We start from the raw sequence: 27,624 nt of genomic DNA, 5'->3' as shown, positions 1-27,624 counted from the left end.
TCTGGCCTAGACCCTCACAAAGGACTTGACATGGAGTTAGCTGTGCTCTCAGCCAGAAGAAACATCCCTGGGATGGTCTGATGGTCTTCCACACTGATGTGCTGCGAGAGGCCAAACTACCATGTCAATTTGCACTGTCATCTAGTTCCCTACTAACCTATCTGCAAAACATGAATTCCCACAAAAAAAAGCACCTTCAGTTTTTCATTCTTTCCCTGATAATATTCTTCCTTAGTTCTTCCCTTTTTCTCTTCAAGTTCATTGAGATAGCTATTTACAAAAGGTGTTTCCATTTCCATTTCTCCCACTCCCTTTTTATCTCTACAGTCTGGTTGCTAAGTTTCATAAGCAAAATGAAATTGTCCTCGCTAATGTTACTATAAAACTCGTCATTGCAAAAAGAAATGACCTTTTCTCAATCCTCATTCTTCTTCATCTCATTGCAGCCTTTCATTCCATTCTCCTACTTTCATTGATATTCTCTTCCCTTTAGATTTTTATGACAATATTCTCCTGGTTCTTTGGCTGAATCCTGTCTCAATCTTTTTTGCTACATTCTCACCCAAGTCATCAATGCGAATTTTGGGTATTGTATATTAGGGCTCTGAGTTGGGCCCTTGTTTTTTCTTTTTCTAGGAGATTTTGTAAGCTCCTGGAAATCCGTCCTCAGAACGGTGATTCTCAGATATACTCATCTACCTTTAGCCTCTCTAGTGATCTGCAAACTCATTACTCCTTTTGGACAACTGCCTGTTAGAAATCTTGAACTGGTTGTCTTGTCCGTATCTGAATCGCAACACATCCAAAACTCTACTCATTTCCTTTCCCCCCCAAAATTCATTTCGTCTCAATTTCCCAGTTTCATGCACTCCCCATCTTCCAATCACCCAGGCTCACAGCCCGGAACTACTTACTTTCACGCCCAAACCCATATCCAATCTTTTGTTAAGGAATATAGGTCTTGCTCTCTTAACACCTCTCCTATATGCTCCTTTACTCATATGACCCTATCATCCTCCTGGTGCAAGCCCACATCACCTCATTCCTGGACTATTGCAGTACCCTTCTTGTGGATTTTCTTGTCATAAGACACTCTTGTCCATCCTCTACTCAGCCACCAAAATGATTTTCCTAAAGCTCTTGTCTGACCATGTCATTTTACCATTCAATGAAATATAATGGCTTCCTGTTCCCTCAAGAATCAAATAGAAAGTGCTAGTTCACATTCAGAGCCTGTCCCTCCTTTTATTTGTCAATCTAATTGTACTTTACTCCTGCATTCTGCCAGTGACACTGGCCTTCTTGCTCTTCCTTGCATTGACTCACCATCTCACAACTCAATATATTTTTACTGACTGTCTTCCATCCCTGGAGTCCTTTCCCTCTGTATTTTTCTGGCTTCCTTCAAGCCCTTGTTAATCTTCCCCCCTTACTGTAGAAAGGTATCCTCTTCCTGTCTGTAGGAAGATGCGATCTTAATAGACATGATGCCCTTAAAAGCTAAGTGCATGCAGTTCTTTAATTCTTACGACCTCACAGAAGTGGGAAGAGATGAAATGGGAGAGCTCTCCCGATCACCATTAAAACAGTATAGTTTCCTTTTCAGAGACAAATGAAACAGTATAGTATAGATAGAGAGGAGGTAAATGTTGCAATATATATAGCATGTGGGGAAAGTACCAAAACAAAGTATCCTTATATAGAAAATGATCCTATTTGTATTTAGTCTCGAGAAAAGAAAATTCCCAAATTTGTAATAGTAAATTCACAAAAGAGAACACAGAAAAGATCAGAGCATCTATAAATATTAGCTTAAACATAGTTTAGTAAACCAAAACAAATATGGAGAGATTTGAAAATGATTCATCTTACGTAAAACAACAAAGCTTTACTGGGACTTCACTACAAAGCATTTCTTTTTTTTTTTTTTTTTTGAAACGTATGTCAATGAAAGTTCTCATTTGATTTCAATAAAGGTATTACTTATACAAATAATATGATAAATATAAAATAATGAAAACTTCATCACTTAATCAGGGAAATTCGAAAACTTTAAGAAGAGCCCTCCCAAAATCCCTTACAAGGTTATTGCTGTTGCCATAGTACTATTTATGATTGGCACCTTTCACAATGTCATAGGCGCTCTGCTATTAGCTGGATATATCAGCAAAGGTGGGGCAGAATGAGTCATTTCTGTTCTGGTAATTGAAATTCTGGTATTCCTGCCAGGATTCTACCTTTTGTGCATTGCCTACTATGTTCCCAAATGCTACACGGGCTACTCTTACAATGACATTCCAGATTTTGATGACTAGAGTCTACTTTGGTCCAGAAAAAAAAAAAAAATTTGCTTTTGGGAATAAGCTTATCACTGAAAAGCTGAACCCATGGAAATTTAAATACCAGTGGGTCAGAGAATTCTCTAGTTCTCTAGCAGTTACTTTACCAAGGTCATTGCTAGGCTCTATGGGGTTATCCCAAAGATGTGAACTGAGCTTGCAATTAGAGAAATAAGTTTCCTTACCTCCTGTTCTGAGATAAGGTTTTTGAGGAGGCAGCTTTCCCATACACATATACAGATACATATTTTCCAAAGCAGTTGTGGAAAGGAGAATAGAATCATTCAAAAATTTTTTTTGTTAAGACATGTCCTTTTTAGTCTGAGGTTCATCATCAGGTGGGCTTGATGATGACGAATTTTTCTGTTGCAGATTCTTTTGGAGACCGTCAACAGAGTTATAGAGAAGTAGCTGGATTTCCCTATCTGAATACATGTGTGTGTATATGAATAGATGAATACATACATATATGTGTATATTCACATGTACATATACACACAAACTTATATAGTAACAGGAATTTGGTGAGGAAATGGCCAAATAATGGTTTGGTTGAAAAGAGACTGAATCTCTCAACTGTAAGTTGAAAATGTTGACATTTTAGCTTTTATTTTTGGAAATAGTTTGTCATTAACAACATGATTTGTGTCAAATAGAATACGTAATGTGTTTAATTTTATTTTGTTAAATAATTATTTGAAAAACTCCAAATGACTCATTTAACCCATGAAGCTATTTTTTCCATTGTCCTCCAGTAGAACACATCTCAGTAAAACTAGGCATAATCGAATGACAATCCACGATCATTCCAACTTGCTTTTTGAAGTGTCACACAAATTAGGAATTTTGAATGTCTAAGAAGAGATTTTGCAGTTTTTCATCTTCCTGATATTCTTGCTAGGCCTTATATGTTTCATGAAGGCTTGATGTCTATACCATGGGGCATTTTGTCCTCTGATGATAAGGATGTGCCATGCTTTTATCATTATTTTAATTTTTTTTACCAGTTGTTAGTATTGCTAATTTTTTTAATGAAAAAATAAGGTTGGGGTAATCATAATTTAGTTGTTTTATAAATTGCTTTATTAGTACCTTTTGCTGTTTTCTTATTGTTAAGAGATACAGACTCAGTCACTTGAAGTCTACTCTTGGCCAAAGTAGGCTGATTATTTCATTGTTGCAGGGAGTGAGTACATTTAAGAGAAGTTAAAATGTCAAAGTCAGAGCTCTAGATTTAATACTTGTAAAACCTGTGCCTTACATTGGACATTTAATAGACTTGATTATCATGTTGCATTTCAGTCTATGAATCCCATATAGAATATATCCTCTACTATCTTCAATTCAGGACACCAGCGACCAGATTCCCACTGGGACAATTGGCCAGAAATCAAGACACCCTCTCTCACACACAGTCAACCTATTTTTCAAGAAGAGCCACTGCTGTACCTAAGACATCTGCAGGAGTGAACGTGGCAACCAGGAGCCTGTTGCTCGCCTTGACTTCAGATGAAACAACAGCTACCTCTGACTCAAGTACTCCTTTACAAACCAGCCTGACTGGGAGACTTTCCTCTCTTCTCCCAATCATCCCATCTAGAGCACCAACAACTACCATGGAGAACTCCAGTATGGGATCAATATCTATAGCAATTCCACCAGATGTCCTCTGTACAACTGCCTCAGCTTCAGGGATGGGCACCAGTCCTCCTGCCTCCATGTCCTTCTCTCCTTCAACTTTCAGGAGAAAACCCTGCACCAACTCCAGGACAACCTGAGGTCACTACACCAGAGAGGTCAGACTCTCAGATGTGAAGAGAATCTGGCTCAGCTGCCCAGCACCATCCTGGTATAAGGATCATCCCAATACATGTTTGTCCTTGGCACCCACAAAAGGGATATCTGGGCCCATAACATTGTCTGTTACCTTTGTGGAGAATATACTCAAACCCCACACAACTCTCAAATATCAAACACATTCCTTGAGACCTCCAACTTTTACAAGGCCAGAGACAACATTCATTGTTGCCCTCCATGATGTAAGACAGGGAGCCAACCATTCTACAACTATCCCCTCACCCAACACGACAAGAGCCCAGACAAGCCAAACTCTACCTCCTACCAATGAACACAGGGAGACTTTGCATTCTGAGGAGCCAGCCAGATAACTTGGACCAGTGACTGGAGATACATCTTTTCCTCCTAGTGTTAGAAGAGATCCATGGAAATTCCAAAGATCAGGCACTATTTTCCTATAAAATTTAGAACAGGAATCCTATTTTTAAAAGTATCATTATGCTTTAAGCATTAATTATTTTTATGTGATACTAACTCTGTTTTTTAAAAATTGTTTTTGTTTCCCTACTAATTTTTTATTTATCTCAGTATTTATTTTTTACCCTTTAATAACAATTCTTGCTCTGTGTCCAAAATTGCAGTTTGTGTAATCACTGGCTTTTATTTGTGGAAGATGAATAGCTTCGTACAGTCTAATAGCAGTTCCCATTATCTATGATTTTTCACATATGCAATGGGTGCCATTTCTGAGAAATATTAAACTGGGTAGCAATTTTGTATAAAAAATTTTAAAATGTTATGTATAGTATAGATGATCATGTGTTTTAATCTAGTCATTCCATACAAGAATTTAGTGTAGTTGGAGGAATTCAATGAATTATGCCAAATTTACCCTTCACAACTTTACATTGGCTTCTTTAAACTTTACATTTTCATTAAAAAGTTTACCAAACTTTAGTTAGATTTATTTTTACAAGGTACTTAATCTTATCTAATAAGGGAAAAAATGGATTTCTTTTGCTTTTTGGCTTGATTTGCTATTAGCAATTTTGAAGTAATTTGCTTTGCTCTGGAGTATTTTTTGTACCGTATCCGTATATACATATACAAGTGTGTATTTTTGTGTGCATACGTACATATATATACATATATATATACATATATATGTATATATATATGCATGTGTATGAATGAATTTACCTATGTAGGTCTTCCTTCCAGGTTAAAGAATGAAATGAAATGGAATGACCTGCCTTCCCTTTACAAAAGTGAGCCCTTTCACCACACTGTATTCACATAAGTGGGAGAACTATCATACTTTCTATAGTTTAGCCCTTTTCTGTCCTATGACTGCAACCAGGAGTGTAATTCCTATCCTAACAGAAAAAGGAATTTCTTTGAAGACTTGGCAAAGAGAGTTGAAGATGTGAAGGGTAGTTCTCAACCTTATTTTTGCTATTGTTTTGGCTTTAGGCAAACAAGGTCATTGATGTCAAGTGCTTTTACCAAACCTGACAAGCATATCAGTGCTTATATCATTCTTTTTTGAATTAATTAATTTATTTAACTTTTAACATTCATTTCCACAAAATTGTGGGTTCCAAATTTTCTCCCCATTTCTCTCCTTCCCCCACCCCAAAACGCTGGGCATTCTAGTTGCCACTATCACCAATCTGCCCTCTCTTCTAACATCCCTCCCGTCCCTTATCCCCATCTTCTCTTTTGTCCTGTAGGGCAAGATAATTTTCTATACCCCATTACTTGTATTTCTTATTTCCCAGTAGCATAAACAGTACTCAACAGTTATTCCTAAAACTTTGAGTTCCAACTTCTCTTCAACCCTCCCTCCCTACCCATTCCCTTTGGAAGGCAAGCAATTCAATATAGGCCATATGTGTGTAATTTTGCAAATGACTTCCATAATAGTCGTGTTGTGAAAGACTACCTCTATTTCCCTCCATCCTATCCTGCTCCGCATTGCTTCTATTCTCTCTTTTGATCCTGTCCCTCCCCAAGAGTGTTAACTTCAAATTGCTCCCTCCTCCCATTGCCCTCCCTTCCATCATCCCCCCCACCCTGCTTATCCCCTTCTCCCCCACTTTAGGTATTGTAAGATAGGTTTTCATACCAAAATGAGTGTGCATTTTATTTCTTCCTTGAGTCAAATGTGATGAGAGTAAACTTCATGTCTTTCTCTCACCTCCCCTCTTTTCCCCTCCACTAAAAAGTCTTTTGCCTGCCTCTTTTATGAGAGATAATTTGCCCCATTGCATTTCTCCCTTTCTCCTCCCAATATATTTCTCTCTCAACGCTTAATTTCATTTTTTTAAGATACGATCCCATCCTCTTCGTTTCACTCTGTGCATTCTGTTTGTGTGTGTGCTCATGTGCGTGTGTGTGTCTGTAATCCCACCCACTACCCAGATACTGAAAAGCTTCAAGAGTTACAAATATTGTCTTTCCATGTAAGAATGTAAACAGTTCAACTTTAGTAAGTCCCTTCTGACTTCTCTTTGCTGTTTACCTTTTCATGCTTTTCTTCATTCTTGTGTTCGAAAGTCAAATTTTCTTTTCAGCTCTGGTCTTTTCATCAAGAATGCTTTAAAGTCCTCTATTGCATTGAAAGACCATTTTTTTTTCCTGAAGTATTATACTCAGTTTTGCTGGGTAGGTGATTCTTGGTTTTAGTCTTAGTTCCTTTGACTTCTGGAATATGATATTCCAAGCCCGTCTATCCCTTAACATAGAAGCTGCTAGATCTTGTGTCAACCTGATCGTATTTCCACAATACTTGAATTGTTTCTTTCTAGGTGCTTGCAATATTTTCTCCTTGACCAGGGAACTATAGAATTTGGCCACAGTGTTCCTATTAGTTTCTCTTTATGGACCTCTTTCAGGAGCGGATCTGTGGATTCTTTCAAAATTGAAAAGATGATGATGTTTAGGTTCTTTTTTTGATCATGGCTTTCAGGTGGACCCATAATTTTTAAATTGTCTCTCCTGCATCTATTTTTCAGGTCAGTTGTTTTTCCAATGACATATTTCACATTATCTTCCATTTTCTCATTCTTTTGGTTTTGTTTTGTGATTTCTTGGTTTCTCCTAAACTCATTACCCTCCATGTGTCCCATTTTACTTTTGAAAGAACTATTTTCTTCAGTGAGCTTTTGAACCTCCTTTTCCATTTGGCTAATTCTGGTTTTGAAAGCATTATTCTCCTCGTTGGCTTTTTGAACCTCTTTTGCCAACTGAGTTAGCCTATTTTTGAAGGTGTTATTTTCTTTAGCATTTTTTTGTGTCTCCTTTAGCAAGGTGTTGACCTGCTTTTCATACTTTTTTTTTTATTATTAAATTTATTTATTTAACTTTTAACATTCATTTTCACAAAATTTTGGCTTACAAATTTTCTCCCCTTTTATCCCCTCCCCCCCCAAACACCAAGCATTCTAATTGCCCCTATGACCAATCTGCTCTCTCTTCTATCATCCCTCTCTGCCCTTGTCTCCATCTTCTCTTTTGTCCTGTAGGGGCAGATAGCTTTCTATACCCCTTTACCTGTTTTTCTTATTTCCTAGCGGCAAGAACATTACTCGACAGTTGATCCTAACACTTTGAGTTCCAACTTCTCTTCCTCCCTCCCTCCCCACCCCTTCCCTTTGGAAGGCAAGCAATTCAATATAGGCCATATCTGTGCAGTTTTGCAAATGACTTCCATAATAGTTGTGTTGTATAGGACTAACTATATTTCCCTCCATCCTATCCTGTCCCCCATTACTTCTATTCTCTTTTGATCCTATCCCTCCCCATGAGTGTCGACCTCGAATTGCACTCTCCTCCTCATGCCCTCCCTTCTATCATCCCCCCCTCCCTGCTTGTCCCCTTATCCCCCACTTTCCTGTATTGTGAGATAGGTTTTCCTACCAAAATGAGTGTGCACTTTATTCTTTTCTTTAGTGGAATGTGATGAGAGTAGACTTCATGTTTTTCTCTCACCTCCCCTCTTTATCCCTCCACTAATGAGTCTTTTGATTGCCTCTTTCATGAGAGATAACCTGCCCCATTCAATTTCTCCCTTTCTCCTCCCAATATATTTCTCTCTCACTGCTTGATTTCATTTTGTTTTAAAGATATGATCCCATCCTATTCAATTCACTCTGTGCACTCTGTCTCTATGTATGTGAGCGTGTGTGCATGTGTAATCCCACCCAGTACCCAGATACTGAAATGTTTCAAGAGTTACAAATATTGTCTTTCCATGTAGGAATGTAAACAGTTCAGCTTTAGTAAGTCCCTTATGACTTCACTTTGCTGTTCACCTTTTCATGGTTCTCTTCATTCTTGTGTTTGAAAGTCAAATTTTCTTTTCAGCTCTGGTCTTTTCATCAAGAATACTTGAAAATCCTCTATTTCATTGAAAGACCATTTTTTCCCTGAAGTATTATAGTCAGTTTTGCTGGGTAGGTGATTCTTGGTTTTAGTCCTAGTTCCTTTGACTTCTGGAATATACTGTTCCATGCCCTTCGATCCCTTAATGTAGAGGCTGCTAGATCTTGTGTTATCCTGATTGTATTTTCACAATACTTGAATTGTTTCTTTCTAGCTGCCTGCAGTATTTTCTCCTTGACCTGGGAACTCTGGAATTTGGCCACAATGTTCCTAGGAGTTTCTCTTTTTGGATCTCTTTCAGGCGGTGTTCTGTGGATTCCTTGAATATTTATTTTGCCCTCTGGTTCTAGAATCTCAGGGCAGTTTTCCTTGATAATTTCATGAAAGATGATGTCTAGGCTCTTCTTTTGATCATGGCTTTCAGGTAGTCCCATAATTTTTAAATTGTCTCTCCTGGATCTATTTTCCAGGTCTGTTGTTTTTCCAATGAGATATTTCACATTATCTTCCATTTTTCCATTCTTCTCTCTTTGTTCTGCGATTTCTTGGTTTTGCATAAAGTCATTAGCCTCCATCTGTGCCATTCTAATTTTGAAAGAACTATTTTCTTCAGTGAGCTTTTGAATCTCCTTTTCCATTTGGCTAATTCTGCTTTTGAAAGCATTCTTCTCCTCATTGGCTTTTTGAACCTCTTTTGCCAATTGAGTTAGGCTAGTTTTCAAGGTGTTAATTTCTTCAACATTTTTTTGGGTCTCCCTTAGCAGGGATCTGATCTGCTGTTCATGCTTTGACTTCATGTCTCTCATTTCTCTTCCCAGCTTTTCCTCCACCTCTCTAACTTGATTTTCAAAATTCTTTTTGAGCTCTTCCATGGCCTGAGCCCATTGGGTGGGCTGGGACACAGAAGCCTTGATTTCTGTGTCTTTGCCTGATGGTAAGCATTGTTCTTCCTCATCAGAAAGGAAAGGAGGAAATGCCTGTTCGCCAAGAAAGTAACCTTCTATAGTCTTATTTCTTTTCCCTTTTCTGGGCATTTTCCCAGCCAGTGACTTGACCTCTGAATATTTTCCTCACACCCACCTCACCTCCTGATCCTCCCAGCCCGTGTTTGTGGTCTGAGATTCAAATGCTGCTTCCAGCCTCAGGGCTTTTGGCAGGGGCAGGGCTCCTATTCAGTATGAGATTATGATCTGGTGCTGAGATCGGGGCAGGGCCACCTCTCAGGCTCAGTTCCCTCAGGGGGTTTATGCACAGACCTTCCGCAATGGATTCAGGCTCCCGCCCGTTTGGGGAGCCCCTGTCTGCAGCCGCCTCTCAGCTTCTACCTCCCGGGGGGGGGCCTGTATTATGGGGGCACCCCACTCCCCTCTCGACCCGCCAAAGAGACTCTCTCACCCACCCCTGTCACCTGTGGGTGGAGGGACTTGTGCGGCCGCTGGAGATCCCGTCCCTGAAGCCTGCTCGGATCTGTTTCTCTCGGTGCCGCAGCCGTGGCCGCAGCAGGTCTGGGCTGGGCTTTGTGTCTACAGCGCGACGGACCTTTTGCGAGAGGTTTGCAGATCCCTCTGTGGGTGGAGGGACCCGCCTGCTCGGATCTTTTCCTCTTGGTGCTGCGGCCGCGGCAGGGCTGCACTCAGCTCCCAGTCCCGGCGCCCAGTCCGCAGCGCGAAGGACCCCCCCGCGAGAGGTTTGCAGGTCTCTCTGGAACAGAAATCTCCCTCGCTCCAATGTTCCGTGGCCTCTGGGTGCGGAATTCGCCGTGAGTTACTTCCCTGTAGCCATTCTATGGGTTGTGGGTTCGGAGCTATGTGTATGTGCGTCTTTCTACTCCGCCATCTTGGCTCCGCCCCTCCTGCTTTTCATACTTTACTTGCATCTCTCTCATTTCACTTCCCAGATTTTCCTTCACCTCTCTAACTTGATTTTCAAAATCCTTTTTGAGGTCTTCCATGGCCTGAGCCCATTGGGTGGGCTGGGATACAGAATCCTTGACTTCTGTGTCTTTCTCTGATGGTAAGCATTTTTCTCCCTTATCAGAAAGGAAGGGAGGAAAGACCTGTTCACCAAGAAAGTAACCTTGTATAGTCTTATTTTTTTCCCCTTTTCTGGGCATTTTCCCAGCCAGTGACTTGACTTCTGAATGTCCTCTTCACACCCACTTCACCTCCAGATCCACCCAGCCAGCGCTTGGGGTCTGAGATTCAAATGCTGCTTCCCAGCCTCAGGGCTTTGGGAGGGGGCGGGGCTGCTATTCAGTGTGAGATTAAGTTCAGGTGCTCAGGTGGGGGCAGGGCTGCCACACAGGGCTTAGTTCCCTCAGGGGGTTTATGCAGATACCTTCAACAATGGATCCAGGCTCCTGCCTGCTTGGGGAGCCCCTGTTCGTTTCTGCTCCCGCTGCTGCCTCCCAAGGGGGCCCGAGCTATGGAGACTCCCTACTCCCCTCCTGGCAAGCCAAAAAGACTCCCTCATTCACCCTGGCGCCTGTGGCTGGAGGGATCTGCAAGGCTGCTGGAGACTCCCTCCCCAAAGCCTGCCTGGATCTGCTCCTCTCGGTGCGTCGAGGCCAAGGTAGGGCTGAGCTGGGCGCCGGGTCCAGGGCGCGACAGACCTTTCCTAGGTTTTTCAGGGCTTTCTGAAACAGAAATCTCCTCCGCTTCATTGTTCTATGGCTTCTGCTGCTCCAGAATTTGTTGGGAGTTCTTCTTTACAGATATTTTATGGGCTGTGGGTTCAGAGCTACCATACGTGTGTCTTTCTACTCTGCCATCTGCACTAATTCTTCTTAATCCAGTTGTATCCCATCCCTATCAGGTATGATTAGGGTAGGATTTCATTTTACTCATAAAAGGCACAAAGGGAAAAGGGAAGCAGGGTAAAAGAGCCTGGGTAGATAGAGATATTCCTAGGAGGGCACTGATAAGAGAGGGAAAGGAATTTAAAAATGTGTTGATATACATCTGAGAAATAACAAACTTAGTTATGAGTGGTAAAAGAAATGAGAACGGAAGGAAGCAAAACAGCCTCAAATGTTTATTGTTAGGGGAAAGATGAAGAAAGTGAAAGATAAGTGGGTCAGCCATCATACTACCTGAGTGGCACTATGTGGGGAGGGCACCTTGGTTGCTGTGTATTTTAGGGAAGAATATAACCACAAAGACAGGGGCGACAAAAGTCTGTGACAACTTTCAACCTCACTTCACCTGTAGTTGCTGTTAGCAATTACAACATTCATCATTCTGGGAATGTCTCTATCCATGGTAATTACAGTTAATCTTCCAACTAGGCAATAATTATCTAGTTGCCATACCATGCAGGATCAACGGGCTAGGGTTCACTTCTTTCAGCACGACTGAACACAGTGAAAAGTATCTCAACCTTGAAAAGGGACTAGCATTTTTCAAACTGTACAGTGACTGGTTGTATGTTTTTGTATTTCTTCAGTTTTAGACTACATTTGTATATTAAACAAATAGGTGACTACACTCATTTCCGTTATCATTACTCTGCTGAAATGCTTTTTAATAACCATCTCAATAAAACAATATATATTTATGGGAAGGGCAAAAGTTATTATATTAGTCTGCAAATCACAGCTTATGTATCAGAACAAGGTCAATGAGGATAGCCAGACAATCATGAAAGCCTTTGACTTCAGCCATTTCAATGAGCCAGTACCTCAGCTGCTTTAACCTATGAGGCTGTTCTCTCTCAGCCATTCCTACTTTGGGCCTGTAATTGTGAAGGCAACGGTTCACAAGGATCATGCCAATACTGGCATTTCTTGGCTTTTAGGATAAGCAAAAATATTAATTGAAACTCAATATATAGTTATCACTTCTAATTTTGAAAGGTAATGAATGACTAATGTTGGAAATTACATTCAACATAGGGGTATGGTAACAACAGGACAGCATTTCGTTGTTTCTAAGAACACATCTAATAATTTGTGTATATTTTCAACAATTATGAAAATGTACAAACGTAGATTGGGGCAAATGAATAATGCGCTGGGAACCATCAAATGCCCATCCTGGATTCCACAGACTTCCAATGTTTCACAGACAAAATAAAACATATATGTCTTTTATAAATACACTTGGAACTTAATTTTCCCATGGATAATTTCTGTGACTCATGTTTAAAGATCCCCTTGCTTGCGTCGTCAATTACACTCCAGAAAGGCAGTACAGCACAGGGGAGAGAAAGCAAGCCTTGGAGCTGGCAAGAACTACCTCTGACTCCCACTGGCAGTGTGACCTAGGCCAGTCACTTAACCTCTCAGGGATCTAAGTAACTATCTAAGATTCTAATTTGCTGAAAGATACTGGCCTGCAGTGCAAAGGGAGTTCCCTATAGCATGACACCATATATCCAGTCCATACCCCATGAGAAACTCAAACATACACATTTAATCGGATAGCTATATTAGGTATGCTGAGAGAGTAAGGAAGCTGATTCTATAAACTACACCTGAAAAACCGGTCACCTTACACTTACCACAGCTGCTCTTCCAAACCTTTTCATCCCTCCTCAAAGCTCCCATATTTCACTCTGCACCTCCTCAGCTAAAAATCTTGTCTCATATTTGGCTGAAAACAATTGAGGCTATTACTTGAGACCACCCTGTCCCCACTTCTTCTCATCTAACATCATCCAAATGCCTTCTGTCAGTATCTCCTCCTTCATTCATCCCACATGAAAATGCTTCTTCAGGGGGCGGAGCCAAGATAGCGAAGTAGAAAGACGCACATACACATAGCTCCGAACCCACAAACCACAGAACGGCTAGAGGGGACCAACCCAGGGCGAATTCTGCACCCAGAGACCACGGAATATTGGAGCAAGGGAGATTTCTGTTCCGGAGAGACCTGCAAACCTCTCGCGGGGGGTCCTTCGCGCCGTGGACTGGGCGCCGGGACTGGGAGCAGAGGGCAGCCCTGTCGTGGCCGAGACACCGTGAGGAAAAGATCCGAGCAGGCTACGGGACGGGATCTCCAGCGGCGGCACAAGACCCCCACCAACAGGTGACTGACGGGGATAGGTGAGAGAGTCTCTTTGGCGGGTCGAGAGGGGAGTGGGGTGCCCCCATGGCCGGGCCCCCCCAGGAGATAGAAGCTGAGAGGCGGCTACAGACAGGAGCTCCCCAAACGGGCGGGAGCCTGGATCCATAGTGGAAGGTCTGTGCATAAACCCCCTGAGGGAACTGAGCCAGAGAGGCGGCCCTGCCCCTGACCACCTGAACTTAATTCTCACACTGAATAGCAGCCCTGCCCCCGCAAAAACCCTAAGGCGGGAAGCAGCATTTGAATCTCAGTCCCCAAACGCTGGCTGGGAGGACCAGGAGGCGAGGTGGGTGTGAGGAGAACATTCAGAGGTCAGGTCACTGGTTGGGGAGAATGCCCAGAAAAGGGAAAAGAAATAAAATTATTGAAGGGTACTTATTCGGAGAAAAGACACTTCCTCCCTTCCTTTCTGATGGGGAGGAACAAAGCTTGCCATCAGGCAAAGACACAGAAATCGAGGATTCTGTGTCCCAGCCCACCCAATGGGCTCAGGCCATGGAAGAGCTCAAGAGGAATTTTGAAAATCAAGTTAGAGAGGTGGGGGAAAGACTGGGAAGAGAAATGAGAGGGATGAGGGAGAAGCATGAAAAGCAGATCAGCTCCCTGCTAAAGGAGAACCAAAAAAATCTTGAAGAAATTGGCACCTTGAGAACTAGCCTAACTCAGTTGGCAAGGGAGGTGCAAGGGGCCAATGAGGAGAAGAATGCTTTCAAAAGCAGAATTAACCAAATGGAAAAGGAGATTCAAAAGCTCACTGAAGAAAATAGATCTTTCAAAACTGGAATGGCACAGATGGACGCTAAAGACTTTATGAGAAAGACCGATATCTCAGAACATAGCGTGCAGATTCGAAAAATGGAAGATAATGTGAAATATCTTGTCGGAAAAACAACTGACCTGGAAAATAGAATCAGGAGAGACAATGTAAAAATTCTGGGACTACCTGAAAACCATGATCAAAAGAAGAGCCTAGACATCATCTTCCATGAAATTATCAAGGAAAACTGCCCTGAGATTCTAGAACCAGAGGGCAAAATAAATATTCAAGGAATCCGCAGAACACCGCATGAAAGAGACCCAAAAAGAGAAACTCCTAGGAGCATTGTGGCCAAATTCCAGAATTCCCAGGTGAAAGAGAAAATATTGCAAGCAGCTAGAAAGAAACAATTCAAGTATTGTGGAAATACAATCAGGATAACACAAGATCTAGCACCCTCTACATTAAGGGATCGAAGGGAATGGAATAGGATATTCCAGAAGTCAAAGGAACTAGGACTAAAACCAAGAATCACCTACCCAGCAACACTGAGTATAATGCTTCAGGAGAAAAAATGGTCTTTCAATGAAATAGAGGATTTTCAAATTTTCCTGATGAAAAGACCAGAGCTGGAAAGAAAGTTTGACTTTGTAACACAAGAATGAAGAGAACCATGAAAAGGTGAACAGCAAAGAGAAGTCATAAGGGACTTACTAAAGTTGAACTGTTTACATTCCTACATGGAAAGACAATATTTGTAACTCTTGAAACATTTCAGTAACTGGGCACTGGGTGGGAGTACACACACACACATGCACACACGCACACATACATAGAGAAAGAGTGCACAGAATGAATTGAAGAGGATGGGATCATATCTTTAAAAAAAAATTAAATCAAGCAGTGAGAGAGAAATATTGGGAGGAGAAAGGGAGAAGTTATATGGGGCAATTTATCTCTCATAAAAAAGGCAAGCAAAAGACTTATTAGTGGTGGGATAAAGAGGGGAGGGAAGAGAAAAACATGAGGTCTACTCTCATCACATTCCACTAAAGGAAAGAATATAATGCACACTTATTTTGATAGGAAAACCTATCTCATAATACAGGAGTGTGGGGGACAGGGGTACAAGCAGGGTGGTGGGGAAGATGGAGGGGAGGGCAGGGGGAGGAGAATGCAATACGAGGTCGACACTCATGGGGAGGGAAAGGACCATAAGAAAATAGAAGTAATGGGGGACAAGATAGGATGGAGGGAAATATAGTTAGTCCTATACAACACAACTAGTATGGAAATCATTTGCAAAACTGCTGGAGATGGAAGCTCAATTCCATGTGGACAGCCTCGGGCGGGTAAAGGTGGGAACTTCTAAATCTTAGAGTTCTCACGAGGCCCCCCCAGGAAACGACTGGGAATCGAGGTGAACCGAGCTATCTCGTGTATTTCCGCCTCTTCCCGTGAAAAACGTGATGGGAGAGAGCTCTCCCCGCCTTCGAGATTGTCCCGGACCTGGGCACACCTAACAGCACGATATTCAGATGCAAACTATGCGGCTGGAGAGCTTAAGTAGGATCAGGAAAGCCAGAAAGTTCTCTTGGCCGGAGGGGCCACGTGTGAGGACAACAAGGCTCCGCTTTTCCTCTCTCCCCTCCCCCTCTCTCCCCACTTACACTTCTACTTCCAATCTCTTATTATAAGATCTTTGCCTCCTTGGGAGATTCTTCGCTCCCTCCTAAGGAAGAATTCCCCTGCACTTGTAACTAGACCCTGAAATAAAGCTCAACCCTTGTTCGACTCTGGAACGTCCTTTCTCTCATACGAGCATCCGGTTTGGCCAACCGAAGACCTCCGATAGAGGTAAGGTAAGACTCGGGTAGCCCACAGGCCTCTAGGCCTGGCACAAAACTAAACAGATTTGGCCTATATTGAATTACCTGTCTTCCAAGGGGAAGGGGTGGAGAGGGAGGGGGCTAAAGAAGTTGGAACTCAAAGTGTTAGGACCAAATGTAATGTTCTTACCACTGGGTAACAAGAAATACAGGTTAAGGGGTCAAGAAAGCTATCTGGCCCTACAGGACAAAAGAGAAGACGGAGACAAGGGCAGGGAGGGAGGATAGAGGAGAGAGCAGATAGGTCACAGGGGCAATTAGAATGCCTGGGTTTGGGGGGGAGGGGATAAAAGGCGAGAAAATTTGTAACCCAAAATTTTGTGAAAATAAATGTTAAAAGTTAAATAAAAAAAAAAAGCTATTAGACAAGTCAAGGAAAGAAGAAAAAAAAAAAAAAGAAAATGCTTCTATAGGTCCAACTCATCGCATTCTATCTTATCTCCTCCAGCGTATCGCCCCTCTCTCATTCCTATTCTTGCTTTCTTCAATCTTTCCCTGCCTAATGGCTACTTCCCTCCTTCCCCATTCCCAAAAACATCTTTACTTCGTCAACCTGTCCTCACTCTCATCTCACATTTCTCTTGGCATTTTTGCCTAATTTGTGCTCTAAGAGGATTCCTGAAAACACGTGTCTCCACTTCCTTTCTGGACTCTTTCTTTTAACATTAGTCTGGCTTGTAAAATCTCCAAAGATACCAATGCTGCCTTAACTGCCAAATCTAATGGTCTTTTCTCATTTCTCATCCGACTTGATCTCTTTGAAGCCTTGTCAAACTAGAACACTTATCTGCTTGATATTCCCTACAGTCTTCGTTTTGTAACACTAGTTTTGCCCGGATCTCCTCCTAAGTATCTGATCCTCTCCTTCCTAGCCTCCCTTGTAGATTACCATCTCCATTCGACTGACCTCCTAGCAAGCAGAGACAGCCTCCAGATTTCTTTCTATCGGTTGTGATTAGCTGGGTGACTGACACATAGAACGCGATTAATAAAAGCAGAAATTTCTTTTCTGCCTTGTTGCTTTTACATTCCACATACAGTGACCATATTTCTCCAGATGGGGCAGCTAGGTGGCCCAGGGGATAGGAGTGCTGGCTTTGGATCAGGGAGACTCATATTCCTGGCTTCAAATCTAGCCTTAGGCAAATATTCGTTGTGTGGCCCCGGGCAAGTCACTTAACCTTATTTGCCTCAATTTGCTCATCTGTAAAAGGACCAGGAGAAGGAAATGGAAAACCACTCCAGTATCTGTGCCAGGGAAATCTCCCAAAGTCTTCCCAGAGAGTCAGGCACAACTTAAAGGCTGAAAACAACATTTCACTAGAACAGGGTAGCATTTGCTCCCACCTCACCACTGAGGAGGCGGAAGTCAGCTGGAGGCTGGCTAAAGGAAAAAGTGAAGGAGTTTCCCTTCATTCAAAATGGGTAGGCAGGAGGGGGAGGGGACGCCAGTGGTCACGATTGGGATCCACTCTCCAGCAGGCAGAGCCTGACCCTGCTCTGTCCCAGATGCTGAGGGGAAGAGCTTGGCCAAGGGGTAGCCGAGGCACAGGCGCCCCCGTGGAGGGGGGGGTGTCTGAGGCTGTTCCTGGGGGCCTTCCCTTCACTCTCCCCCACCGCCCTCTCACCTGCCCTTTTTATCCAGATCGTCGACTCCGGCCTTTTCGTGGAGCAGCAGTTCCTGCACCTTCTTCACATCCCCAAGCTCGGCAGCTTTGTGTATCTTATCGAGGTCCTTGACTCTGATGATGTAAGAATCCGGGCCGAAGGGTGGGACCCCGCTGTCCCTGCGCGGGGGGAGGAGGAGGAGGAGGAAGATGGGGACACAACGCTCCTCCTAAAGATGTTAGAAATGTTCTTCATGTTGGCAGGGGGTCACAGAGAGGGTGGGGGAAGTCACGAGGAGTTCTCCCTTGATGTATTGGCCTCCTCTGGGCCCTCGCCTATTCTCCAAAAAGAACGTCAACCGCTCCAAGTGAAGTGACTCCTAAGCCAGTAACAGCAAGGAATCGATCCTAGAGACGGCTGTAGCCCTAGCAACGCCTCGAGGGGGACCGAAATGAGCACGCGTTCTCCAGATGCAGGAGTCACGCGCATGGGCCCAACGGTAAAGCTAAGCCTGGGCGAGTGCACACGTGCCAGGTCAGTTAGGTCTCCGCGGGAGGGGTCCACAGCTCAAGATCGCGAGGGTGGCTGAGCCCTGGGCTGGCTGCTTCCTGTGCTGGAGGTTCTTTGGAGCCTGGAGCTGTGACAGGATGCATAGAAGACGGGGGAAGGCGATGGGGGCCAGGTGAAACCTAAGGGGAGGGTGGGGCATGTGGATTGGGAGGAACTGGGTTCGAACGTCGAATCCTGGACCCGCTCTGTTGTTTCCATTTGTGAAGGTGGGCAAAGCACTTCCTCTCTGAGCCCCAGTTCCTTCTTCTGTACAACGCAGACTTCGGTCTTGATAACTTCCCAAGTGTCTGCCAGCCATGAATAATTCTGTGAAGCCCAGACTGAAAGCCAGCACCATGTTGGTGCTCTGATGCCTGATGGACGCCCTGGGACAAACGCAGTCTAGGTTCCTCTCTCCTCTGATTCTCCCTTCAGGAGGACAGGGCAATGATTCCTCTGGGACAGGGAGCCTGGCACAGGGAGGGTGGAGCTGGCCTTAACCAGGCAGCCCTGGGTTCGAGCCCAGCCTGTGCAGAACTGCAATTGCCCTATTGATGCTTTTATTAGAGTGGGGGCTGAGGGAGTTACAGCAGTTGTTTGGGAAAAGATATGTCAGGTTCAGCTGATTATAAGTAAGGCTAGAGTACAGAATGAGACTATTTTTTTTTTAACATGGCCAATGCAGAAATTTATTTTGCTTGACTTGACAAGCACATAATAGGAGTTTTGATTTGGTTTCTTTCTCAATGAGGAGTAGGGCAATTGGACGAGAAAAGGTAGATATCTTTCTGAAAAAAGCAATAAAATAAATTCTTCAAAATGTACCTAATACATACCTACATGAAAGTGCTAGATTATTTGCACAGAAAAAAATGATGAGACACAGGAGGCCACAGTAGATAGAAGGCTAACCTTGAGTTCAGGAAAATGAGAGTTCAGGTTCTACCCTGCCATATTCAAACTGTATAACCATTGGATTGTCATTTAACCTTTCAGGGTTCTGAGGCAGCTCTCCTAGAAGCCCCTAAGATTGCGGATGAGTTATTGAATCTACGCAAGTGGAAGGAGTTAACACACCTAGAATTGCTAGTAAAATCCCAGGTCTGAAAAAAAATGGAAAAGAAAACAAAAGGGGAATAGTGCATGACAGGTATTCAGAGAAAGATGGGAAAAAGTATGTGGACTAATTGAATTAAGTGAACATAATCAGGAGGACAGCACAAAAAAGGAAAATCACAGTGGAAATGAAACGCCCAAACACAGTAGCATTGTAATTCTGATGACTAAGCTTCGAGATTAGTCCAAGAGATTTAGGAAATGAAGCTTGCCTTCCCACTCTGTGGAGATGAGGAACTGTGGGAGCAGAATGCCACACAGGTCGTAAATGTCTGAGGCCATGTGACCTAAGAGCTTCCTGACTCCTAAAGGCCCAGTACTCTACACCATGAGCCACCTAGTTGGCTCTTAGACAAATTGGGTTCAGTGACTTGCTCAAGGGCACACAGTAAATGTTTGAGGCCATTTGAACTCAGGTCTTCCTGACTCAAAACCCAGCACTCTATTCACTTAATCATCTAGCTGCTTCCCCCTGCTGAAGGTAGTAAATGGCTATTCCTGTCTTCACATGGGAATCCTGTGATGACAGGAAAGATCTATCCATGATCAAGAGCTTGGTTGTCAGATCAGACTTTCCACATGCTACCATTTCCACAAAGGACAAGACTGCTACCATGAAGGTGGAACAATTTTGGTTTTCAGCCTCAATGTCAATGCAGCCATGGCACCTACTAGGACCAGATCAATCTAAACAGTGGAGGGATGTGTGTGTGTGTGTGTGTGTGTGTGTGTGTGTGTGTGTGTGTGTATTATATATATATAATGAGAGGCAGAGACCATGGACCTACCTGCCATGAGTGACCAGCATGACTGATCTTCCTTCCAACCCCTCCTAAAGGCATCCTCCAAAGCCTTCTCATAGCTCCCCATCTTTTCCCTCCTTCCTTCCTGGAAATTGGCTCCTCACTGTTCAGCCTCAAATACTTTGGCCTCAGTCAGGGAGCCTTGCTTAAAAGCGAAACTGCAACTCCAGCACCAGAGTGAAACCTCTGAACTTTTTATTGCTAAGAAATACTCACCTGTGGTCCTTTGTATGCTGCAACCTGAGGTCAATGAAGCTCTTTCCATCTGACTCACAATTGGAATGTCCTCTATTTTTTGTCTTCAAATATAAACTCCTTGAGGACAGACTTACTTTTCTAAATGTATTCCCAGTTCATTTCATAAACGTCTAATAAAAGCTTTCCCATTCATTCTTTGTTCCTCATTCATACAAAGTAAACAGAACCAGGAGAATCCACAGACTATGACTGCAATGGTGTCAAGAAAAAGAAGACACCATCTTAGAGAACAGAGGAAAAAAGGAAGCAGTTTGAATTGTAGTGACTAATGTTTGTCCAGGAAAACAGATCATCAAAAAGTCTGCCATGCCCTCTACATGTAATCATTCCAACATGTGTTGGAATTCTCTCAGGTCCTGTTGAAGAAAGAGAGATGGGAGAACTGCTTCAGAATGTGAATGAATTCACTTAGATCTTCTCTGTAGCCATTGGGAGGTTTATTGATGCAGAAGCTGAGATTTAGTGAGGAGCTAAACAAAGGCCTTGCTTTAGAAAAAGGACCAGTTTTATGTAGGATGACTTTAGGGTTTCCTTGTGGGTGTAGGAGATCTAGGGTCTTGCAAGATAAAGACACAGGGTGAGGACTATGATGGACACATGGTAAGGAAATCCCATTCCCCAGGATCAGGGGTAGGAACAGGAATTTTTTGTTTCCCCAGGATGAGGGGTGAGAATGGGTAATCATATGGTCCAGGATAAGGGGAGGTTGTGGTAAGGGGAGATGTTTAGGGCACCAAGGGCTTCACAAAGTCAATCAATATTACTTTACCTCTCAGGGCACTGTTTCTACCCACATCAGTCCTGCCTGCAGGAAGAACCAGACCCTAAATATTCCAGAGACTTCATGCTGTGGTTGAGGAGCTAACCACAAATTCCCCTGAGAGAGCAGGAATAACGCAGTGAGGACTTACAACTGGTGGATGACTATGATGGGGTGCTTGGGTGCATGTGCTTGGACCCCAATTCTAAAATCACATTTCTCTTAAAAATCACATTTCTCTTAAAAATCACATTTCTCTCTAACCTCAAAACACTCTCTCAGTCAGTCTCCCTCCAGTTCAAGGACAGCCTGCCCCAGCAGGAACCGTTATTTCCCTTCCTACCATAGTAGCCAGCTGCACCTATAGAATTTATCACTTAGAGCCAGCTGCGTGCTGACTAAACTAGCTGTGCACTGGTTCATGGCGACATTAATTCCTCGCTGACCAGTGATATGCATCTTCAACTTAGATTTATGTGAGCTCCTTTACATAAATCTTGTCTAAGAAGACATTGGTGACAGAAGTATGATTTTTTATGATCAATCCTGACTATCGTTTGACTTAGTGACGTTTCAGACTTAAAACCACACCTCCATGTAGCTCCCCCTTGGGCTATTTCCCGATAAATATTGAGTAAAATACCTACACAGTACATACCTAAAGTACATGTTCTTTTAAGAACTGACTACTCCCTAATCACACCACAGAATACCTAGTTAGCGTATTTGGCACCCATCTTACTATACAATAATCTGTATAAACTTTATCTATAATTCCTTTAAATGGCAGGTTCCCTAAGTATTCTTGCCCGCTAAAAAGTGTAATAATAATAAACTGTTTTGCCTACTTGACTTAAGATTGTTTCAGTCCAGTGAATCCTTTCCAGACTAGGTTGACAGGGATCTCTAGCGCTTCCTGAACCTTTCTTGACCCTCATCATATTTTTGGCGACTCCTCCAGAGGATAATCTGACATCTCAAGTCCTCTCCAAGTCAAGGTGAGCTTTCTTTTCCCTTAAGCTTGCTGAGCTTTCCCCTCTCCTTGCCCTATAGCTGAGGTTCAACTCGTGCACAAGGAACGCTTACTGGGGTTCGGGCAGAGCCTTTAATGGGCTCTGCCACTCTCCATTGAAACAAGGGACGCCTTTTGGAATTCAGTGCACTTTCTAGCACACAGTGGTGCTTAATTCAAAATGTGGGGAAATAAAATTGATCATTTTTTATACACACACCCCCACAAACCTATTTATTAGAAGTAATTATAAATAGATAAATTCATGGCCAAGTAATGAAGCAATGAATTCCATATTTGTGTATGTATGCATACATCTATTTAAATACTTTATTATTTATTTTATTTTAGTCAGAAAAAGCTATGTATTCATATACATACAAATACATGTTAGTCATCATTTGGGTATTTATTATTTGAGTCCTCCAAGTTATGAGGTTACATTTTGTTTGAGTCTGGATTTGTTTCATGGGAGCTGCTTAGGGGACTCCCAGTGAGAAAACTTTAACCAGTCCGCAGATGAGAAATTATCTTGCTATTTATGATCACAGAATATTGCCCAAATAATTGAAAGGTGATGGTAATAGTCTAGTGCGTTTTACTGGCACAATCTGAACACAAAATTTCATGCTACAGAGATCCGTTAACGCTGCCTCCCCTGGAAGTTGATGAGGCAAACCAAAATTGTAACATGAATATATATTCAGGGATTGACCACTTATACAATTAGATGCCACCATTCATACTTAAGACTGACATATTTCCAAGACCATCCTATTTTGTCTTTGTCTGGTCCTTTTCTTCCTAATTGTCAGTAGATATTTCAGAAGCGAATGATACGAATATAAGAAGATCTTGGGGACATTGATGAAACCCTTTTTTCTCTGGTAACATTTAATCTCTGTTCATTCTAAGAATTACCTCTGGGTTGCAGTCATCACCAACGTTGTGTTAAACATAAAATAAAATAAATTTCTGTTCGTAGATTTTAGATTCATTTTTCAGGATTGTAAGTGTAGAATTGAAAGAGACCTTAAAAATCGTTTAGTGTCCTCCAGCTTTTAGTTATTGAGTCCTCATTTTATGATGAGGAAATGAAGGGCGAAGGAGGTTAATTAACGCTGAAAGTCACCTAAGTAGCAAATGACAGAGGTGTGATTTGGAGTGAAATGATGTGACTCCAGAGCCAGTGTCCTAGAATAATAAAATGTATAATAAAGGGTCAGAAACAAAATTTTTCCCACTGTTTCAATGAAACATACCGGTCTATATTGTCCATTGATTTGCTTGAAGTGGCATTTTCCAGGTACCAATCATGTTCACACAGGGAAGATCTCCTGCATATAACTGCATACATATATACAGTTGTATATATGTGTGTATGTGTGTGTGTATCTACACATACACACACATATATACATCTCTATATATAGATATATATACACATATCTATCTACCTATCTATATATATTGACATATACATATCTATATATCTATATACATGTATGCAGACATATATGAATATACATATTTATATATAGTTATATAGTGATGGTTATAGTTCCATAGTTCTGTTTCTTTATACAGTCATTTTTATTAAATTAATTGGTAATTTATAAATTACTAGCTTTGAATTTCTAAGACTGATTTAGTCTCACATGAGCTCAAAGTTAAAGTGCTGATCTGAAGAATCCTCTTTTACCTTAATCAGAAGCAAGTTAGCCCACGAAAGCTAAATGCATGAAAATGAGAATTTTTGTTTCTAAAGCCATGTGAGAGGAAAGAGGATGAGTGGAGGTAGGTATAAAGACAGCTCTTCCAGATGGATGAGACAATTACTGGCAAGAGGTCTATGGGCTGAAGTGTTTCTCCAATGTTTATTTTGCTTCTGTTTTCTCTGCCAAGGAACATGACTTGGATTAGAAAAAAAAAAACAGAGCAAAAATGGCTACTAGGAACGTGAGGTCTAAGATAATAAGGTCACTTTGTTGTCTTTAATCAGTCCAAGTATTGATTCACACACATCCTCAGATACTGGAGGAAAAAATGATTGCTTGATCACTATCAGGGATCTTCGAAAAATTATGAAGACTGGAATCACAAGAGTGCAGAATAGGAGATATCTGAGACTCTCTCACTTGGTTGAGCTGAATTCTTTTAATCCCAATGGGAGGACTCATCTACTGTGTATATTGATTGTCATATATTCTACATATTTTTTCTCTAATTTCCAATTTGTTAACCTGGACAAATGGATTTATCTGCTATGCTATATTTGTCCATTGTGAAATACACATTTCGTCAGAATGGGGTCAAACTTGGAGATATGTATATGTGTGTATGCACACATGTACGTTCATATGTGCATACATATATGCCTGTGTGTATGTGTAGATATAACTAAATGTATCGTCCTATACATGCACTAGTGAATGCACACATCTACACATTGTGTGTGTGTGAGAAAGAGAGAGAGAGAGAGAGAGAGAGAGAGAGGGAGAGAGATAGGGAGAGAGAGAGAGAGAGAGAGAGAGAGAGAGAGAGAGAGAGAGAGACACGCACACACACACACAGTGCTTGGGACCCTCTTTCCCATTAAGGAATAGTTATCCAAAGTGAAGCTGGGAGGGTGCAACCAAGATAAGCATTCCTGCTGAACTCTCCTAACATTCCACACCAAAAACTTCAAAATAATCCCTCAAATTAAATTTTGGAGTAGTATAGCTAACAAAAGCTCAGGGTAAGATATTTTTTTCAGAACAGGACAGCTTACTTAAGAGGTATGAAAAAAGGTCTTTGACATTGGTGGGGGTGGCATGCAGGAGTGCAGTGGTGTTGTCAGATCTTTGGTTTGAAGGTTGTAGCATTGACTGCGTCTTTCTGCATTCCAACACCTTGGAAACCCTAAATTTTCACAAAGAATTATTTGTGAAAACAGCAGATTGAGAAAAAACGAGCTAGGGACAGCTCTCCTACTTCCCAACTTTAATATAAAGCGTTCAAAGTCAATAAAAAAAAAGCTGGAAAAATGAGCAAAGAACAAATAAAGACCCTGACCATAAAAAGCTGCTTTGGCAATGGCAAATCAATAACAAACTCAGAAGCCATTGGCAGAAAAAGATTTGGAAGCAAAGCCGCAAAGAAAAAATGCAGACTAGACACAAGCTCAAAAATTATTTCTGAGTGAGATAAAGAAAGAGCAAAAGAAAAATTATGTTAAAAACCAAGTAAGAATGGGAGAGCGATGCAAGACAATTATGAAAAGAGAAACATTTTGGTAAAAGATGAGCAGAAAATAACGGGTTGAGGGAGGGTGAAATACCTTACAAAACTTAATTGAGCAAATTGTAAAAGAGATACAAAACTAGGCTGATGAAAAAACCTTTTAAGAAGTAGAATTGTCCAAATGGAAAAAGAACCTTAGAACCTCAGTGAAGAAAATGATTAATTAAAGATTAGAATTAAGGAGCAGCTAGATGGTACAGTGGATAGAATACTTTCTTGCCTTCAAGACTGGAGGACCTGAATTCCAATTCAGCCTGAGACGCTTGCTAATTCTGTGCCCCTAGGTTATTCACTTAACCGTAATTGCCTCAAAAAAAATAGAATTGGGCAAATAGAAGATAATGGCTCCATGAGACATCAGGGAACAGAATAAAGACAAATGAATGAAAATGTATGAAAAAATGAGTATTTCATTGGAAAAACAAGTGAATTGAAAAGTAGATCAATGGGAGGAAATTTTAAAAGCCATAAAAAAGAACCTAGACACATTTCAAGAAATTTTAAGGAAAATCTATACTGATTTCCTAGAATCAAAAGGCAAAATAGAAAATCAAAAATAAATTCAGGAATCATCTCCTGAAAGAAATATGAAGATAGAAACTCCTAGGAATATTACTGTCAAATTCCAGAACTCCTAATTCAAAGAAAAAAAAACGCCAAGGAAACTACAGCAATATATCACAAAGATCATAACACTGTGATCAGGTGGAATTTATACCAGGAATGCAGAACTGGTTTTACATCACTAGAACTATAAGTGTAGTTGACATCTAAGTAACAAAAACAACCAAAATCATATGGTTATACTAATGAATACAGAAAAAGGTTTTAACAAAATACATCCATTCCTATTAAAGACATCAGAAAGAATAGGAATAAATGGAGCCTTTCTTAAAATGGTAAGTAGTATCACTCTAAAACCAAGAGCATACATTTGTTATGGACATAAGTTAGAAGGCTTTCCAAGAAGATCAAGTGTGAAGCAAAGATGTCCATTATCACCACCACTATTCATTATTACAATAGAAATTGTAGCTATAATAATAAAAGAAAAAGAAATTGCAGGAATAAAAATGGACAGTGGGGAAACAAAACTGTCATTCTTTGTGGATAATGAAGAACTAGACAATCAAGCAAAAAAAAACAAATTGAAACAATTAAAATTTCCAGAAAATTTTCAGGAAATATAATAAACCCCAAATAAATCATCACCGTTTCCAAACTTTACCAACAAAACGCAGTATTAAGAGGAAGGAGAAATTCCATTTAAAATAACTACAGACAGTATAAAATACTTGGAGTCTACTTGAAGAGACACACTTACAAAACTATATGAATACAATTTTAGAACACTTTTCACATAAAAAGATCTAAATAACCTGGGAACTATTCATTGCTTGTGGGCAGGCTAAACCAATATAACTCAAAAGACAATTCTACTGACATTTATTTCTTCAGTGCCATACCAATCAAATTACCCTGTTATTTTATAGTGTTGGATGAAATAGTAACAAAATTTGTGTAGAACAACAAAAGGTGAAGAATATCAAGGAAATCAATAGAAAATACAGGCAGAAGGTAGATTTAACTATATTACAAAGTGACAGTCATCAAAACAATCTAGCATTGGGTAAGACAATAGTAAAACAGTGTTAAAGATTAAGTGCACAATAGAGGGAGGTAAATGACCACTGCCATCTAGAATTTGATAAACTTAAAAATTCAAACCTTGGGGACAAAAAGTCATTATTTGACCAAAAAGCAGTTCTGAGAAAACTGGAAAGCAATTTGGCAGAAACCAGTCATAAACCAATTTCTCACACCGTGTACTGAGAAAAAGTTGAAAGACAAAGGTGATATCATACGCAAATTAGGGGAACGTGGGACAAAGTTACCTGGCAGATAAGGAAAATTTTATGACCAAAAAATCGATAGATAGCAAGGGAAGTAAAATGGCTAATTTTGATTGCATGTAATAAAATTTTAAACAAATAAAACT

The 27,624-nt window shown here is 41.3% G+C and overlaps 1 protein-coding gene and 1 long non-coding RNA gene across 9 annotated transcripts in view; one reads left to right on the top strand and one right to left on the bottom strand.

Annotated features, from left to right (window-relative positions):
• LOC140524834 (golgin subfamily A member 3-like) overlaps positions 1-18,168 on the bottom strand; it is a 71,223-nt gene extending 53,055 nt beyond the window's left edge. For 5 of the 8 annotated variants that reach the window (XM_072639662.1, XM_072639660.1, XM_072639661.1 and 2 more), the window contains exon 1: positions 17,863-18,166. The gene's annotated coding sequence lies outside the window, so the exon portion shown is untranslated. Of the gene's footprint in view, positions 1-17,862 lie in introns of all 8 variants that reach the window. The other 3 variants (XM_072639668.1, XM_072639669.1, XM_072639667.1) reach the window with 2 other exon arrangements.
• A 143-nt stretch (positions 18,169-18,311) lies between these two features.
• Positions 18,312-20,700, top strand: LOC140524842 (uncharacterized). Its single transcript, XR_011973852.1, has 2 exons — positions 18,312-18,524; positions 19,388-20,700. It is a non-coding gene; the product is annotated as an uncharacterized lncRNA (long non-coding RNA).
• The last annotated feature ends 6,924 nt before the right edge of the window (positions 20,701-27,624 follow it).

This window comes from Notamacropus eugenii, chromosome 2 (assembly GCF_028372415.1).
Source record: "Notamacropus eugenii isolate mMacEug1 chromosome 2, mMacEug1.pri_v2, whole genome shotgun sequence".
Taxonomy (NCBI): Eukaryota; Metazoa; Chordata; class Mammalia; order Diprotodontia; family Macropodidae; genus Notamacropus; species Notamacropus eugenii.
Note: the sequence above shows the minus strand (reverse complement) of the source record. Positions and strands in the feature narration are given on the sequence as shown.